Genomic DNA, 17,500 nt, shown 5'->3' with positions numbered 1-17,500 from the left:
CATTCATCATGTCACTCTACGCTTCTGCTCCATAATGAGTAATTACATTTGAAAAATAAAGAAATATTTTTCGACTTTGGGCGATTGTAATTCTCCATACGTCATCTCACAATAATATTGCTTTGACGTGCGCATTCCTTGTATCATTTTTATAGCTCTTTCCTTCCAGGGAGTGCGTACGTTATGATGACAGAACATATTCCCAAGCTGACAAAGTCACAGAAAAATAGGAATTGCATATCTGAAGCACTTTCATGCACTGTGTAATTTACAACTTCTATAAGAGTGAATAATTTCACAATATCTCAAATGTTTCCAGGAGCAGAAAGCGAGAAGTCATTTGTAAGATATAACTGAAATGGAAGAAAGTCATTCGACCAATGCAGGAAAAAACATCGAACGAATGAGATCATTATTTTGCACGATTTGATAATTCAATCGCAAGAATCATTTATGAATCAAACATGCAGTTATCAGCGATGTCAACATTACTGTATTTCCGGCTTCCATTGTACCTGCCGTCGGTCCAATTCCATTGTGTGTCATCCCAAAAACTGCCAACAATGGCATTCCACCCACATGATGCTACAGTTGCAATTTCTAAAGCATTTAAGCATTCACTGTTTGGTTGTCGTTTTAGCCATCAGGGAATTGGCAATTCCCTTGGTGCCAAACATGCTTGTGGAGGGGAATATTGATTTTTATCCACCTAGTGACATCGCCCATCCATGGAACGTGCTCCGCAGACAGTGTCGCGGGTTAAGTGCAGGACACTCATTCCAACGATGCCAGGTTATCATCGCCATCCTGATTAGCTATGACCTACAAATGGCTTCAGCAGATGGAGTCGGATTCAAAGGGGTGAATTTCATTAGTGCTGCTTACCCATTAAAGGAGCAATAGCAATCAACATTAAATGACTTCGCTGCCGCCTCGCTGCAAATTTTGTTTTATGGACAGAAATGGCACCAGTGAACTCCGATGTTTTATGGACAGAAATGGCACCAGTGGATACTCCGTTCTGCTGTGGATGGTTCGAACCTCAGCCAATCTTTTGCTCAGTGTTACTTCTTGCTTAGTTTGTTAAGGGGGGATTTGGAAAGAAGGGTTATTCAGGTTCCCAAGGCAATGTTCCAAAGGTTCCCAAGGCAATGTTGCAATTCAGGTTCCCAAGGCAATGTTGTTGTTTCCATACTATTCCTGATTTTCATCAACGATCTCTCTGACTCTGGAAAATCCTCTATCTATTTGCTGATGACTCCATCCTCTGCCGTGACATCCCTCATCGTCATACAGGCAGACTGCAGCCTCTTCCCTCTCTTCAGACGTTAACAAAATCACAAGCTGGTCAAACACTTGGAACATGTCTTTCAATCCTGACAAATCTCACACTCTCACTATCTCTCTCTGAAAGGATCGTCTGGCAACCTCCTCCATGTGATCCTCTTGAGGAGATTCTGTCATTCAAATTCCTGTGTCTCACTATCAGCCATGATCTTTCTTGGGCAAGCCACATTTTAAATTTAGCCTGCAAAGGCAGTTGCCGACTGGGCATCGTGCATCATAGAAAATCCTTCCTTGGGACTCCTGAACTCTTATCCACCAATAAGGCCTTCATTCACAGCTTGATGGAATCTATCTCCATATATATATATATATATATATATATATATATATATATATATATATATATATATATATATATATATATATATATATATATCTCTCTCTCTCTCTCTCTCTCTCTCTCTCTCTCTCTCTCTCTCTCTCTCTCTCTCTCTCTCTCTCTCTCTCTCTCTCTCTCTCTCTCTCTCTCTCTCTCTCTCTCTCTCTCTCTCTCTCTCTCTCTCTCTCTCTCTCTCTCTCTCTCTCTCTCTCTCTCTCTCTCTCTCTCTCTCTCTCTCTCTCTCTCTCTCTCTCTCTCTCTCTCTCTCTCTCTCTCTCTCTCTCTCTCTCTCTCTCTCTCTCTCTCTCTCTCTCTCTCTCTCTCTCTCTCTCTCTCTCTCTCTCTCTCTCTCTCTCTCTCTCTCTCTCTCTCTCTCTCTCTCTCTCTCTCTCTCTCTCTCTCTCTCTCTCCTGGGCTAGTGCTCCTGCCTCACACCGAGTTTGGATTCACACTGTGGAAAGTATGGCTTTTAGGATCATTCGTATCTCCTGCGATGAAGTTGAGTCTTTGGGTCTTTCACTGTCTCACCACAGACAGATTGGTGGTTTTTCTGTCTTCTACCAACACTTCTCTGGCCTTTCACCCCATGCTCTGTCTGTGTTCTGTCCCCCAAATATTTCTGCAGGGAGCTCAAGGTCTGCATACAACCTCCTTCTGGTGAAACTGCCAAAATGAAGAATCACTGCTCACCTTCACTTTTTCATTTCTCATTCTGTCCCCACCTCAAGAACAAACTCCCACACTCTTCAATCCCATTCTTCCACCCAGGTCTTCAAAACAGCTGTTCACCACCATCTCTTTTGTTCTCCCATCCAAACCAATGATCTTTTGTACCCCCATTAATCCAACCCAAATCCACCTCCTACAAATTCCGTTTTCATTCCTGAAAGTCCCAGTCATGTTCATCTTGTTTACCCCGTGTACTCGTACTCGTACTCTCTCTCTCTCTCTCTCTCTCTCTCTCTCTCTCTCTCTCTCTCTCTCTCTCTCTCTCTCTCTCTCTCTCTCTCTCTCTCTCTCTCTCTCTCTCTCTCTCTCTCTGTCTCTGTCTCTGTCTCTGTCTCTGTCTCTGTCTCTGTCTCTGTCTCTCTCTCTCTCTCTCTCTGACCTCCTGATGTCCCTGGTCCCTACTGTTGAGGTGCTGTCCATCTCTTGCCCCTCTTGTCTCCTGCTCCTTATGTTAAATGTTATTTGTGTTTGCTCTTTTATGAGCCTCGACTAAATCTACAAAAGTAAAACTTTCACTTCACAAACTTCATTTTTAACTCGATGCCCTTGGTCGTGATGGTTCGATCCGTCTCTGACCTTTGGATTTTCTTTTACAGACCACAGGTGGTAAAAATTGTTTCGAAAAGTTCTCAGACGATCACTCTGAACATCACCCAGAGCTCAGGAACCAGAAGTCGTCACCCGCAGGGTCAGGGCTGTGTTTTATCCCAGATTTTTTATTCATTGTTCACTCATGATTGTGTCGCAGCATATGATGGTTCACTCGTGGTGAAATTTCCAGATGATATGACTGTTGCTGGCCTGATTCTCGATAGTGATGAAAGTGATTACTGTAATCAAGTCGAAAACATTGTAGATGGTGTTCTCTAAACAATCTTGAAATCAACGTCGTGAAGACAAAGGAAGTTATTGTTGACTTCTGGAAAACAAACTTCCCCTTTCAATCCTCAGGTATTCACGATGCCGAAGTTGAAATTGTCATTTCTTTTAAATTTTTAGGCATACCTATTTGCAACCAGAAGGGCACTCAGTAGAGCGAATACCTCCACCACACAATTCCTGATCCAGTAGAACATATCAGGCCCAATAAATTTATGAAATACCATGCTATATATCGTTTTTGGCCCCACCTCTCAATGGTAAAGAATCACTTTTTTTAAAAAAATTTCATTCTTGTATCTGGATCTGGATTTGGATCTTCACCAAAATCGAATCACGTCGTCCTTGTCACACACCAAAAGCGTCCACAAAGTTTCGTACGAATCCATCAACAACTTTTTGAGATATCATGCTATGCACTATAACGTTTTTGGGCCCATCTCGCAATGGTGAAGAATCATTAAAAAATTATAGTAGCCGGATCCGGATTCGGATCTTTACCAAAATCGAATGAATTCTTCCTTGTCACACGCCCAACCTGTCGACCAAGTTTCGGCCGAATCCGTCTGTAACGTCTTGAGATATCCTGCACACAAACAAACAGACAGACAGAGAGAGACACCTTTGGTGACGAAGGTTATGAGCTTAAGTGGGAGATAAACACCAATCACCAGAGATAAATGAAGGTCAGCAACGGTTGTTCCTTCTCCGAAGGTTGACAAGTTTCAGTGTCGGCCATCCTGTGTTGATGAAGTTATATCGGGCAGTGATAGAAAGTGTCCTGATTCTGTCATTCACGGTCGAGTGTGGCAGCTCGACGTGGGACGACTGATCCCGACTCAACAGGATACTAAAGACTGCTTGTAAAATTATTGGGTGTGATCTCTCTTCCATCGAGAGCGTATACTCCAGTCGAGTAGCGAAAAGAGTAAAAGCTATCATCCGAGGTGAGTTCCACCCGGCCCACGACATTTTTGAACCTCTATGCTCGGGTAAACGTTATCGTTCCATCAAGACAAACTGTAATCGCTTGCATGACAGCTTTTACCCAACTGCAATCCAGACCCTCAATGAATCTATGTCTAAAGTTTTGTGAGCATATAAAGAATGGATATGGATATTTTAAACCATGCCACTCATTTCATCACCAAAATGTTTGTTTTTTGGCTCTCTACACTCATCACAACGATTCTATTTCTTATTCTACGTCTTATTCAATGTAATTTTTAATCACACACTGTCAGAATACTTCTTATTGTATGTGCATCACATATATATATATATATATATATATATATATATATATATATATATATATATATATAATATATATATAAATATCACAATAAACTCATTATTATCATTATATACATCGGCATCAAGTAAATCGGATGAGCATTGACGATTTATGTGATTTTGACCTTTTCACCTATTGACCTCAATAAACAATGGGCTTTCAGCTTATCAATATCTCCACCAGTTGGTAAGCCTGGTGTTGTCTTAGTGCTTAGTGGTTAGGGTGGTGGCTTGGGATCCTAGGGTCCTGAGTTCAAGCCCTGTTGGCTGTTGAATTAAAAAATACACCAGGAGGTTGACTCATCCTGGCATCCTTCAGAGGTCAGCAAAATGAGCACCAGTGTACTGGTAAGGGGGACACTGTATCAGCGGCATAGCCGCGTCCCAGCCAATGATGCAACCAGCAGCCACAGGCTGCACTCGATAGAGAAAGACTAATTGGTGAAGTTTCCGAAAGATGGGAATAAAAATGTGACCTGTAGGTGATTGACATACAGACAAACAGATAGACGGAATACCTGAGCAGTCCAACCAATGCACTTGCGAATCTTGGATTTCGCAAGTACCAAACCGGGGTGAAAACATACCCTCCCTCCACCTTCGGTGGCAGAGGTGGCACCCCCACCTCCACCTGCGACTCATTGGGACTGACTCAATCGGTCAACTTCCCGACCCGGATCTCAACCAATGGTACGCCATCTCTTCTGGATCTGATTTTGACAAATTTCCCTGACAATATCTGCTGCTCTTCCTTCGCTCCAATTGGTTCTTCTGACCACGTCCTTGTCAAAGTGGACATCTCTCTGGCTGTTATCAGAGAACCACCTCACCGCCGTCGAGTCTGGCATTTCACTCAAGCCGACTGGCAGGGTCTCCGAGCAGCCATCAAACTTACAGACTGGTCTCCTATCACTACTTTCTCAAACATCAACTCATCCTGGGAATTCTTTCAAAGAAACTTGCTCTCCCTCATGCACAGATTTATCCCCTCTCGTGTTCAGTTGTCTTACCCTTCCTCCCGTCCTTGGTTTACTGAAGCTTGTGGCGAGGCAGTTGTCCTGAAACAACTTGCCTTTGCCTCATGGAAAGCAAACCCAACTGAGGGCAATCTCAGTTCTTTCCACAAAGCTCGGAACAAGTGTGTATCTACCCTTAGGAATCCAGAAAACAACATCTTTCTCATCTCAAGTCTGAACTCTCAAACCTCTCTCCCTCCTCAAAATCCTGGTGGCGTTTAATCAAATCTGTTTCTGGTGTATGTTCCCCCTCCATACCCTCCCTTACCTCAAATGGCCGCACTGCTGATTCCACACGTGATAAAGCTGAATGTCTAAACTCGGTGTTTGCAGCTAAATCTTGTGTCCTAAACCCATCTCTATCTCTACCCACTTTACCCAGTCGCACCCAACTGTCCCTGGACTCTGTATCCTTTTCTCCTGACAAGGTGGAGAGCTTGCTTTCAAACCTCGAGTCAGATTCTGCAACCGGTCCAGACGGCATCAGCCCACGTGTCCTCAAAGCCTGCTCTTCTGCTCTTGCTCACCCTCTCTCTGTTCTATTCACCCTCTCATTTGCCCAAGGTCATCTGCCATCTGCTTGGAAATCTGCTATCATCACTGCCCTGCATAAAAAGGTGCAAAAACAGATCCCTGTAACTACAGACCAATCAGCCTTCTCCCAATCATCAGCAAGGTGATGGAATCCATCATCGCCTAAGATATGAAATCCTTCCTCTTCTCCAATGGCTTGATTTCCAATCATCAATTTGGTTTCAGACCAGGTCACTCTATCCTGGATATGCTGCTTCTGCTCTCCCATCAATGGATGGAGGTCCTCAATGCCAGACAGGAAATCCGAGCCGTATCCCTGGACATATCACGTGCTTTTGACACAGTCTGGCACCCTGCCCTACTCACCAAACTCTCTTCCCATGGTATTCAAGGCCATCTCCACTCATGGCTCGCAGACTTCCTCTCCTGTCGCAGTCAACGTGTGGCCCTAAATGGAGTTCTTTCATCCCCTCTTCCTGTGCAGGCTGGAGTTCCTCAAGGTAGCGTTCTGGGCCCTGTTCTTTTTCTGGTTTTCATCAATGATCTCTCGGACTCTCTGGAAAATCCTCTATTTCTCTTTGCCGACGACTCCACCCTCTGCCGTACCATCTGTCATCCCTCAGACCGGCAAGCAGCAGCTTCTTCACTCACTGCAGATCTGGATAAAATCACAAACTGGTCCAACACGTGGAACATGTCTTTCAATCCAGACAAATCTCACACTCTCACTATGTCTCTTTGAAAGGACCGTTTACAAAAACCCCCCATCCACTTTCTCAACAATCCTCTGGAAGAAGTCTTTTCTTTCAAGCTTCTAGGTCTCACTATCTGCCATGACCTTTCCTGGGAAAGTCACATTTCCAACCTCGCCTCAAAAGCCAGTCGCCGACTGGGAATCCTCCGTCGTGCTAAGTCCTTCCTCGGCCCTCTTGAGCTCCTGACCACTTACAAAGCTTTTGTCCGTAGCCTGATGGAGTACTGCTCTCCCCTCTGGGCTGGTGCTCCTGCCTCCCACCTTTCTCGGCTTCACGCTGTCGAAACCAGGGCATTTAAGATCATCGGCATCTCCCGCAATGAAGCTGAGTCTTTGGGCCTCTCACTCAATCACCGCAGGTTGGTCGGTGGTCTTTCTGTCTTCTACCGACTTCTCTCCAGCCTTGCCCCCCCCCTGCTCTCTCTCTGCGATTTGTCCCCACCACATTTCCACAGGGCGCTCAAGGTCCGCCAACAACCCCCTTCTGGTAAAACTACCAAAATCACGAATCACTGCTCATCTTCACTCTTTCATTCCTCTTTTTTCCCGCCTTTGGAATAAACTTCCTCACTCTATTCTTTCCCATTCTTCCCTCCAGGCTTTCAAAACAGCTGTTCACCACCACCTCTTATCTTCCCCCATCCAAATCCTCGATCTTTTCTACCCCCGATAATCCACCCAAGCCCACTTCCTTCATTTCTCCTGCTTTCCTTCCTGAAAATCCCTGAAATGTCCATCTTCTCTTCGCCATGTTCCCCGTCCCATCCCCATCCCTCTCCCTTCCACAGTTCACCTAATGTGTCTGTTCCCCCACTGTTTTGTCCCTTCCACTCCCGCCCCTCTTGTCTCATGCCTCCTTGCTGTGAGTTGTGTGTTAGCTCTCATACGAGCCTCGACCAAGGTATACAAAAAAAAAAAAAGAGGTAATGATGTGATGTCATGGTAAACATCAGTCACCTCTTGTCGACTTGCAATGTTGCTAACCCCTGGTTTTGAGGCACACTTGCATGTTCAATGGAAGGGTGACAGTCATTGGATTACTTGAATGTCTTGATGTCTGAATACTGCCCTTAATCTTTGTGGGTGTTCAACCATCTTTAATCTCATCAAACTTATCATGTGAAAGAGTAAAATTGGGATTTGTAAGTTTGATCTTGGAATTACATTGTTCTCTAACATCAGGTTGCTCTTTCATTGACATATTAATCACGTGATTTTCCTGATTTGTTCAACTTTGCGAAGGAAATGCAAGTAGATCATGCCTTCCGAGACATGCCACATGAAATCGCAAAATAAGGTTCTGTGCATCACAGCTCGGTGCAAAACCAGGTGTAGCTCACAGTGTTCGAAACACTTTTGATGTTGTTAGAGGGTCAGAAAATGTAAAAGGGGAGTTCAAAAGGTTCTTGTGATGAAATAATCACAATCGTACAATAAACGGTAACTGAATATTTAATCTATGATATAATGCAAACCATGGCGTCTGTCCATGTGTTCACATGTTTGGCTGTCTCCCGTTTCTGGCTGTCGCTTCCTGCCCTGCATTTGAAAAGCTCAACATTCACTTGTGAAATGACGGTGGAACAGGCATGAGTAATGTTGATGCCAAATTCTATTTCACAAGCAGGTTAGTTTGCCACCTTTTTCGACAAATCCAACCTCCACCTCCCGACGTTTCACCACCACCATTTTGCCGTGGGCGGTATCAGTAGCTAAGATCTTTGGCTCTGGATGAAAACAATTTGTTGGGGTTAGGTGGAATACAAATTACCTTTTTAGAGTGCATGAAATAATTTGAATTGATAGATTAACTAAAGCTTTTCCCATCACTGCTGACGGGTACTTTTCCTCATATAATATTGGTATGGATTCGGGATTTGGGGCTCGCCACGACGGGAAGCACTCAGGTCCCTCTCGAATGACCAGTCCTGAGGCTGCTGGTGATAGATAACTCCGTGCACCTACAGTTTGCCAGACAACCACGAATGCCGACTGGCACGGCCAATCCAGGCAGGGTTACACTACTTCGCGTGATATCTTAACTGCGAATGGCTGAGTCAATTCGGGTCTCGTGCCCTCAGCGTCACTCGGATTCCTACCAAGCGATACAGTGAGTGTGTGCTGGCTAATAAGAGCAAATTATTGGGGTAGAATGTCCAAGCTAAGCTAATGTGTGGACCATGCTAGACCAATGAAGGAAAAGACAAAACGAGCTGGGTACATTTATAACAAGCAATTTATTACAAGCATGGCAAGGAAAGTTATGTGGCACATTAAAAAGGGGTTTATTCACAAAATATACAGCAAGGGAAAGCAAGGAATTGTGGATATAGTAAAATAAGTGCAAATATGTACAAAAATAAAAAGAGGGCACAAAGAAGAATTAACCCGAGATAAACTTATGCAATCTTCTAGAATGCTACACATGTTACAGGCACCATCACACACACAAACACTCACACACACACACACACACACACACCTGAGGAAGATAGGAATATAGAGAGTTCAGAAAGAGGAGAAGCAGTTGAGGTGTAGGCAACCTCGTTGTACCTGGCATGGTCGATGGACCGACACAACCCAATCACTTAGGAAGGGGAAGAGGGAAGAAAACTGGGGGTGCTTCCTGTGGGTGAGTGGGAGCTGCAAAAATGTAGTGCAGCATGATGTAAGAGGAAGTGTGAGAGGTGCAAGTTGGTAATTGTTGCTCTTTTAGTTTGTGCGTCCACAGTGGATGAGAGAATCAAATGGAAGAGAAGATGCATGAGAGATAGCTTAATGGGTCATGTGTAAGAGAATCTGTAAATGTATGGTACACAAGTATGACTGTGGAATGCCGTCAAAGCCGAGCGCCGATAACCTAGGAATGACCCGGCAACAACCCTGAGAATGCTCGCACCACCCTGCTCACTTTGCTTGGTTGCACTGCCCTCTCAGCTCGGATGATGCTTGGCTTGGCAAAGGTTCTGGACAAAGGATGAAGAGACTTTACTTATGGCTCTGATTTGCTCTCTTTTTATCGAGTGCGGAGTGAATGAGGAGTCAAAAAGTGGATCAAAAGTGCCTGTGTACATTTCTAAACTCCCCCATTGACACATCGATGTCACCCCGAGCCAGAGCCACACCCTGCCAGACCCCAGAGTCGAAAATGGCCTCAGTTGCTTCTCAGCTGGGTCATTCGACAAGACTCTGTAATTTACATTGGTCGAGGGTTGGAGGGAGCGCTCTCCGGCCATGAACGTTTGCTTATCTCTGTTTAGACATTGTTATCTAGCAGAGCACCAGGGCTACCCGGTTGTCATTGAACGAGCCCAGCGCATATTTGCGCTTCAAGTTACACTTCAAAATACCCCGGCTCATAATATCCTTCATTCCTCCGGCATCCTCGGAGACTGTGGTGAGCGCTCAACAAGCTAGCTGTGGTTGCGGTGGTTTGTAGTGGTTGTAGTGAGGTATAGGAAGCACTGTGGCATTTGTGGTGAAGGAGTTGAAGTGTTGGTAGTGATTGAGGAGGTTCTGGTGAGGAGACTGCAGTGGATGAGGTGATTGTGTTGAGGAGACTGAGCGTAGGTTGTTGTGGAGATTTTTAGAAGGTGTTGTGAGAATTACGGCGAGGATTGGAGTGATATGCTTAGTGTTTGCTTAATGTTTAGGGTGGTTGGCTTCGGATCCCACTCAGCTGCTGAATTAATACCAGGTGGGTTTGACTGTGCCTGTCATCCTTCCGAGGTCGGCAAAATGAGTGCCAGCTTGCTGGTATCCTGTATCGGAGTGGCAACCTGTCCAGGTTTGTGCCCAATAGCCAAGGAGACTGCTAAAGGCAGCACAAACGCTCTGCACATAATATGGTCCCAATGGATGGATGGAAGTAGCGTTGAGGTGAGCATGGTCTGAGATGTGGTATCGGTTGGTCTATGGTGCACAGTTTGAACAGGAAACGGCGTGCAAATGCAAATGAGGTGATCGCTGCACCTTCTTGACGCTCCGCGAAACGTGTTACTGGCCTGACGTGCATGGTTTGTGTGTGAAATATAGTGATTGAAAGAAATGAAATAATCAGGGGTAAAGACCGAACTAAAAGTCCGAAGCAACGTATTTTGTCACATGTACCCACTAGATATGTGAAAAGGGCTAACTAAATGAATACTAACGAAATAACTGTCTTGGGATCGGTATATGTTGGGTGCTATTGCCTCGGAGGAGTGCCAGCTTCGCAGAACCGCAACAATACAATATCATGTAAATATATAATAACTAGACGACCCCTGAACCCGTTGGGGTCCCGTTCTGATAGCAGATGATGAAAAAAAAAACATTTCAAGAAAAAAAAAAAAAGATAGCTCCAGCGAACTATACCGATGAGGTTGTTTGCATTGATCAAATAATCCCGAAGAGAACTTCACTGAATCGGGAATTGATTTTTTAATAATTTTTTTCGTTGCCCGATTTTAATGAAACTTGACACTGCACACCGCAGGAGAATGGTGAGTAAGGTTGCCCTAAAATTTTTGTGCTATCATGTACCGTTTTGGCTGTATTTGGGGAACATACATACATACATACATACATACATACATATATAGAAGATGAGAGTTTTACTAATATATATATATATATATATATATATATATATATATATATATATATATATTTATATATGAGGTAAAATGATCCTTTGAGCTCTTTAGTCTGGTTCGATTCCCAACCTAAATATAAACTGTCCGATTGGTGTTTCACAGACAGGGTGTTGTATCACAGTGACCATCGTCCCTCGGATGGACGTTAAACTGGGTGGATGTCCTATCTGCTTGTATTATTAGTTGGTGGATGATGAAGACCCCATAGTTTCTTTCATGAAGAGTAAGTGAACTATTGTCGTCACTCTGAACAAATTACAAATCCCTATCACCTTGAATCAAATGATTCGTAAAAGACTTGTTTAATCATTTTAACCACCCAGTATGTCGGAAAGTTGTAGATATATTTCGTAATAATTTTTTTTTGCTGAGTAATTATATATATGGTTTTATATTGAAAAGGAAGAATGAAAGAAGGTATTCCAATATCCTATTTGACCCTTATAAAATCAGAGACTCACAAAACCAATGTTTATCTGCTTTATCCTAAAGAGGCTGTGTGTGCTACGCCATGTTTTTGCACGTTCTTGCCTCCATTGGTTGAAAGACGATAGCAGGCCAAAAGGGTTCATTTTGCGATCAGTTTTGACTTATGACTCTTTGTGTAATCGCCAAAGTTCCTCAAATCCCAAATGGTTCTCTGCATCCCGATTAGAGTGATGCAAAAACACCTTTTGTACAAAATCTCATCTCGGTCACCTCAAACACAAGGGAATGGTAATGTGGGGTTTTAAGTTTTTTTTTACCAAGCTGTTGGGCCTATGTTGACCTTTTGGCTGATGTGAACCCCCCAAAAAGTTGTTATTGAATTCAGTGACCTGAAATATAAATCCTCTTCAAATTTCAAGTCAATCAGATGAAAATTGAGGATTTTAGAAATACCACCTCAGTTGTTGACCTTTGGCCTATGTTGACCTTTTGGTTCATGTTCACCTCATACGTAATGGGCTAGTTGAATTCACTGACCTGATATATAAATTATCTTCAAATTTCAAGTCAATCGGATGAAAATTGAGGAGTTTAGAAATCTCACCTAAGTTGTTGACCTTTTGACCTTTTGACCTCAAAAATAATAGGCATCTTCCTTGTGACAATCTCTACCATATGGTGAAGTTTCGTGAAGATCAGATGAAAATTGTGACCTGTAGGCGATAAACAGACAAACAGACAGACAGACAGTCAGACAGACAGAATAATAAAATCGATTAACCAGTATACATGAAAAATCTTCCATTTTGCAAGTGACAAGAAAAAGATGTCATGCAGAGCACGATACTTGCAAAATCCACCTACCTTTCCAAAGGCTGCGATGGAAACATCAAATTGTCCATTTCATTGAGATTAGAATTCACAATCTTAATCAAAGCTCAGGTCAATCAGATGAAAATTTATTATTTTTCAGATTGAAATTGATGATTTTTGAAGTTTGAACTTGAGTGGTGAAGGAGTTGAAGTGTTATGTTGGCTTAATGTTGACCTTTGACCTTTTGTCCTCAAAAATAGTTGGTTTCCAAATTCAGTGATGCACTATGCAATTGCTGATTAATTTTCAGGTTAATCAGATGAAAATTGACAATTTTCAGTTGTAATTTGATTATTTTAGAAGTTTGACTTTGAGTTTACCTTTGACCATTTTACCTCAAATAGTTGCTCTCCTAATTCAGTGATGGATTATGCAATTGCTGCTTAACTTTCAAGTCAATCGCATGAAAAATGATGATCTCAGAAATTTGACCTTAAGATAACCTTTGACCTTTGACCTTTTGTCCTCAAAAATAGTTGGTTTCCAAATTCAGTGATGCACTATGCAATTGCTGATTAATTTTCAGGTTAATCAGATGAAAATTGACAATTTTCAGTTGTAATTTGATTATTTTAGAAGTTTGACTTTGAGTTTACCTTTGACCATTTTACCTCAAATAGTTGCTCTCCTAATTCAGTGATGGATTATGCAATTGCTGCTTAACTTTCAAGTCAATCGCATGAAAAATGATGATCTCAGAAATTTGACCTTAAGATAACCTTTGACCTTTGACCTCAAAATCAATAGGCTTTTCAGTTGAGAATATCTCTACAACGTGGTAAAGTTTCATGACGATCGGTTTAGAATTGTGAACTGTAGGCGATAAACAGACAAACAGACAGACAGACAGACAGACGGACAGAACAACAAAATCGACTGACCAATATACTGTACTTCAAAAAATCTTCGATTTTGCAAGTAACAAACAGACAAACAAACGGACCCAAAACCCTCTCCTTCGGCGAGAGTAATAACAATATCCTCTCTAATGTATAAGGACATTTTAAAGGAGTTGTATAGAAAGTTTACATGTTTTAGATTACTTTGAGTATTTTGTTCCCAAAACTCTTTTCAACTTCCGTAATCTCCTGAAATGCTCATAACATGTTTTTTCTTATTTTAGAAACTTTTCATCTTTCAATAATAATGATTGTTGTACAAGTTTCCATCATTGTTATTCCGTTTATGAAAGAGAAAATTCCAGGCCGAGTCGAATCAGGATGAGCAGCAACTCCGACTTATCTGCAGTGGAAAACAGATAAGACGACACAGGGCCATTGATCCGGGTTATAACTCACAAAGGGAGAGAATAAATCCCACAATAAATAGGACAAAATGGAATTTCATCGAAAATAATTTGTTCAGTCTGTGCCACTGTCCATGTGAGATGGAATCGTTTACAAAGACTTCCGGACTTAACGAAAACCTATACTCCTTTGTTCCAATTTTAACCCTTTCATGGAACCTCCTTCCAGAGGGTGTTCAATCTCACTCTTCCTTAGAGGGTTTCAAGCATCCAGTGCACCACCATCTCATGTCCATCTCCCATTTCTACCCGCAATCATTTTGACCCCAATTAACCCTACTGACCCAACCCTCTTACTTACAGCTTTCATGGTTTCCCCTCTTCTCTCTCCTCTTTTCCTGATCATTCATTCTCCACCTGCTGCCCACTGACCTAATATAAACACATTTTGCGGGTGGGTGCAGCACAGGCATGATTTGTTGAATGGCCTCCTCCGCTCTTTCTGCGCAAAACTTTGTTGGACAGGTAACTTTGTCCTTAATTGTCTCCTCACACTTCCATGATCCTACATCTTGAACTGAAAAAGGAGGTTGAAAGCACGTCCAATAAAGTAGAGCAAATTAACAATAACAGAGTGAAAAGGTAAAGGAATGAGGAATCTGATAGCACATGTGAGATCAAAATGCATGCTTTAAATAAATTTTATGAAGTGTATGAAATAAAATGTGATGCAATAAGCTGGGAGCGCTGGGTTGAATCAATATCAGAATAGACAGGTGTGTTGTTTTGCCAAACAGTGTCCAAGCATCTGTTGGAGTGTCATTAACGTGGCCATGTTGAATGCCCGTAAACAAAATCGAACATGCTTTAATTCGGTGCCCACATGGTCATTGGAAAAAATGCTTCATTCTTACGTCCTTTAATCCATCAGTGTGTGGAGGTCGTCCTTGACGTGTAGAGGTTCACATACATCTGCCTGGCCTTTATGGTGGAGGCGACAAGAGCAAAATACTAATTGCATCTAACTGGTGTCCATCAGAGTGGCAATGCAGTCAGATAGGATCGGCTTCACCCAATCAATCCGTGCTCTTTGATAACAGTTCTTTCCACAGTGTTAAAGAATAACCCTTTGCCATTTTCCCACCAAACTGCTTGACATGTACTCCAAGTCATGGGATAATTCACGACGAGATGGATGATGAGACAAACACATTTGCCAGTTTCTCCTCAAAATAGGCCTCCCTTTAGCACCTTGCACTTGGCTTGAAAAGCACAGTAACAGCTGGAGACCATGGATCGAATCGTCACAGCAAAAAAGTGAGCGAGAGACCGTGGATCAAATATTCACAACAATAGAGTGAGCCTTTGACCATGGATCGAATCCTCACAACAATAGAGTGAGTTAGATATTGTGAATGGAATAGTCACAGCAATAGAGTGAGCTAGAGATCATGGATCGAATCATGACAACAATAGAGTGAGCTAGAGACATGGATAGAATAGTCACAGCAATAGAGTGAGCTGGAGATCGTGTATGGAATCGTTACAACAATAGGGTGAGCTCGAGACCGTTGATCAAATATTTACAGCAATAGAGTGAGCGAGAGACTGTGGATCAAATATTTTAAACAACAGAGTGAGGTAGAGATCGTGTATGGAATATTTACAGCAAAAGAGTGAGGTCGAGATCGTGTATGGGATATTTACAGCAATAGAGTGAGGTAGAGATCGTGTATGGAATAGTCACAGCAATAGAGTGAGCTGGAGATCGTGGATAGAATAGTTACAGTAATTGAGTGAGCTAGAGACCGTGTCTGGAATAGTTACAGTAATAGAGTGAGCTGGAGATCGTGGATAGAATAGTTGCAGTAATAGAGTGAGCTGGAGCTCGTACAGGTACAGATCAAAGGGTGGAGGAGCTCCTTGTGAGCCATCGGCCATCCATATCTAGTGCCCAACTGTGTCTGCGGACGTCCTCCTGCAGTTGGGTTACTTTTTTTTATTAGGAGGTTGGTGGCAGGATTTGCACTCCGGCCAGCGTAAAACCCTTCATTCCGCAAAACACAAAAACGCAAAAAAATCTGAAAACCCACTCCGTGGGAGTACCTCCTGTGCAGCTTCCCTTCGCAGGGCAGCTCACCGGATGACGGGATTGGGGCAAAGCCTTTGGGACCCCCAATCTTTGATGATAGGAGGGAAACCACGGGGTAACATCCCTGGGTCAGATTGCGGGAGAGTGTGTCGGAGTGGTGCTGAGGTGTAGTCCACCAGACGGCGGTCTCCTTGGGTTAACCTGAGGCGGTACCTTCGGGTGGGTGCCTGGAATGTCCTTGTCCTAAGAGAGGACGATCACCTGTCTCTGTTATCATCTGAGCTCAAGCGTTTGGACATCGTCATTGCAGCACTCTCTGAGGTTTGGAGACCGGATTGCGGCGAGATAATGGTGGGTGGTTACACCTACTATTGGTCTGGTCACTCTGATGGTGACCATACCCAAGGAGTTGCTGTAGCTGTGTCCAATAAGCTGACCCCAATGATAATTGAGGTAACACCGGTCAACGAGCGTATTATGAGATTAAGGATTCGTCACTCCTTAGGTGTCATTTCCCTGGTCTCTGTTTATGCTCCGACTGAGGCGAGTGATCTCACCGTGAAGGATGCATTCTACGCCACACTCGAGTCTGTGGTTGATCAGTGCCCCAGACGAGATACACTTCTAGTCTTTGGGGATTTCAATGCATCGACTGGAACTGATACGGATGGTTATGATATGTGTGTTGGTCCCCATAGGTCAGGAACTATGAACCAGAATAGCACTAAGTTCCTTGACTTTGCAAGAAGTCCTGGACTTAGGGTGGCTGGTTCATGGTTTCAGCGCCCACAAGCTCATCGCTGGACTTGGTATTCCAACGCTGGCGGTGCAGCACGGGAGATTAACCATGTCCTCATTGACGGTCGTTGGAGGATGATCCAGAACTGCAGGGTCTACCGGAGTGCTCAGTTCCTCAATACTGACCACAGGCTTGTTGTAGCAACTCTAAAGCTGCACCTTAAATCCTGGAGAATGGTACCATCCCAGCCAAGGCTGGATGTTGCCAAGCTCAGGGATGAGAGAGTAGCTGAGGAGTTTGCGAACAGGCTGAGTGGACACTTGGGGGGTCTGGGTGCTTTGCGGGGTCCTGAAGAGTTGTGGAGTGCCTTAAAGACCACGGTCCTTGATGTTGCCGGTGGATGTCTTGGAACTCACTGCAGGGCAAAGAAGAATTTTGTCTCTCAAGGGACACTGGATACCATTGACCAGAGTCGCAGGGCCAGGCTGAATGGCAGAGCTGAGCTGTTCAGGTAGCTGAGGCGTAAAACTGTAGGTGCACTGAGGGTGGACAAGGAGGCCTATGTGCGAGGAATCTGTGAGGGGGAAGAGCATCACCTGTGGACAGGTG

The 17,500-nt window shown here is 43.5% G+C and overlaps 1 long non-coding RNA gene across 1 annotated transcript in view; it reads right to left on the bottom strand.

Moving 5' to 3' along the window:
- Positions 1 to 9,147: 9,147 nt before the first annotated feature.
- Positions 9,148 to 17,500, bottom strand: part of LOC147012870 (uncharacterized) — a 12,226-nt gene continuing 3,873 nt past the window's right edge. Inside the window, exons 2-3 of the long non-coding RNA XR_015050954.1 lie at positions 12,545 to 12,653; positions 9,148 to 9,840 (exon numbers count right to left, since the gene is read on the bottom strand). This is a non-coding gene — a long non-coding RNA (uncharacterized LOC147012870). The remainder of the gene's footprint in view (positions 9,841 to 12,544; positions 12,654 to 17,500) is intronic.

This window comes from Eptatretus burgeri, chromosome 14 (assembly GCF_056783735.1).
Source record: "Eptatretus burgeri isolate ZD-2024b chromosome 14, Ebu_testis_v1, whole genome shotgun sequence".
Taxonomy (NCBI): Eukaryota; Metazoa; Chordata; class Myxini; order Myxiniformes; family Myxinidae; genus Eptatretus; species Eptatretus burgeri.
Note: the sequence above shows the minus strand (reverse complement) of the source record. Positions and strands in the feature narration are given on the sequence as shown.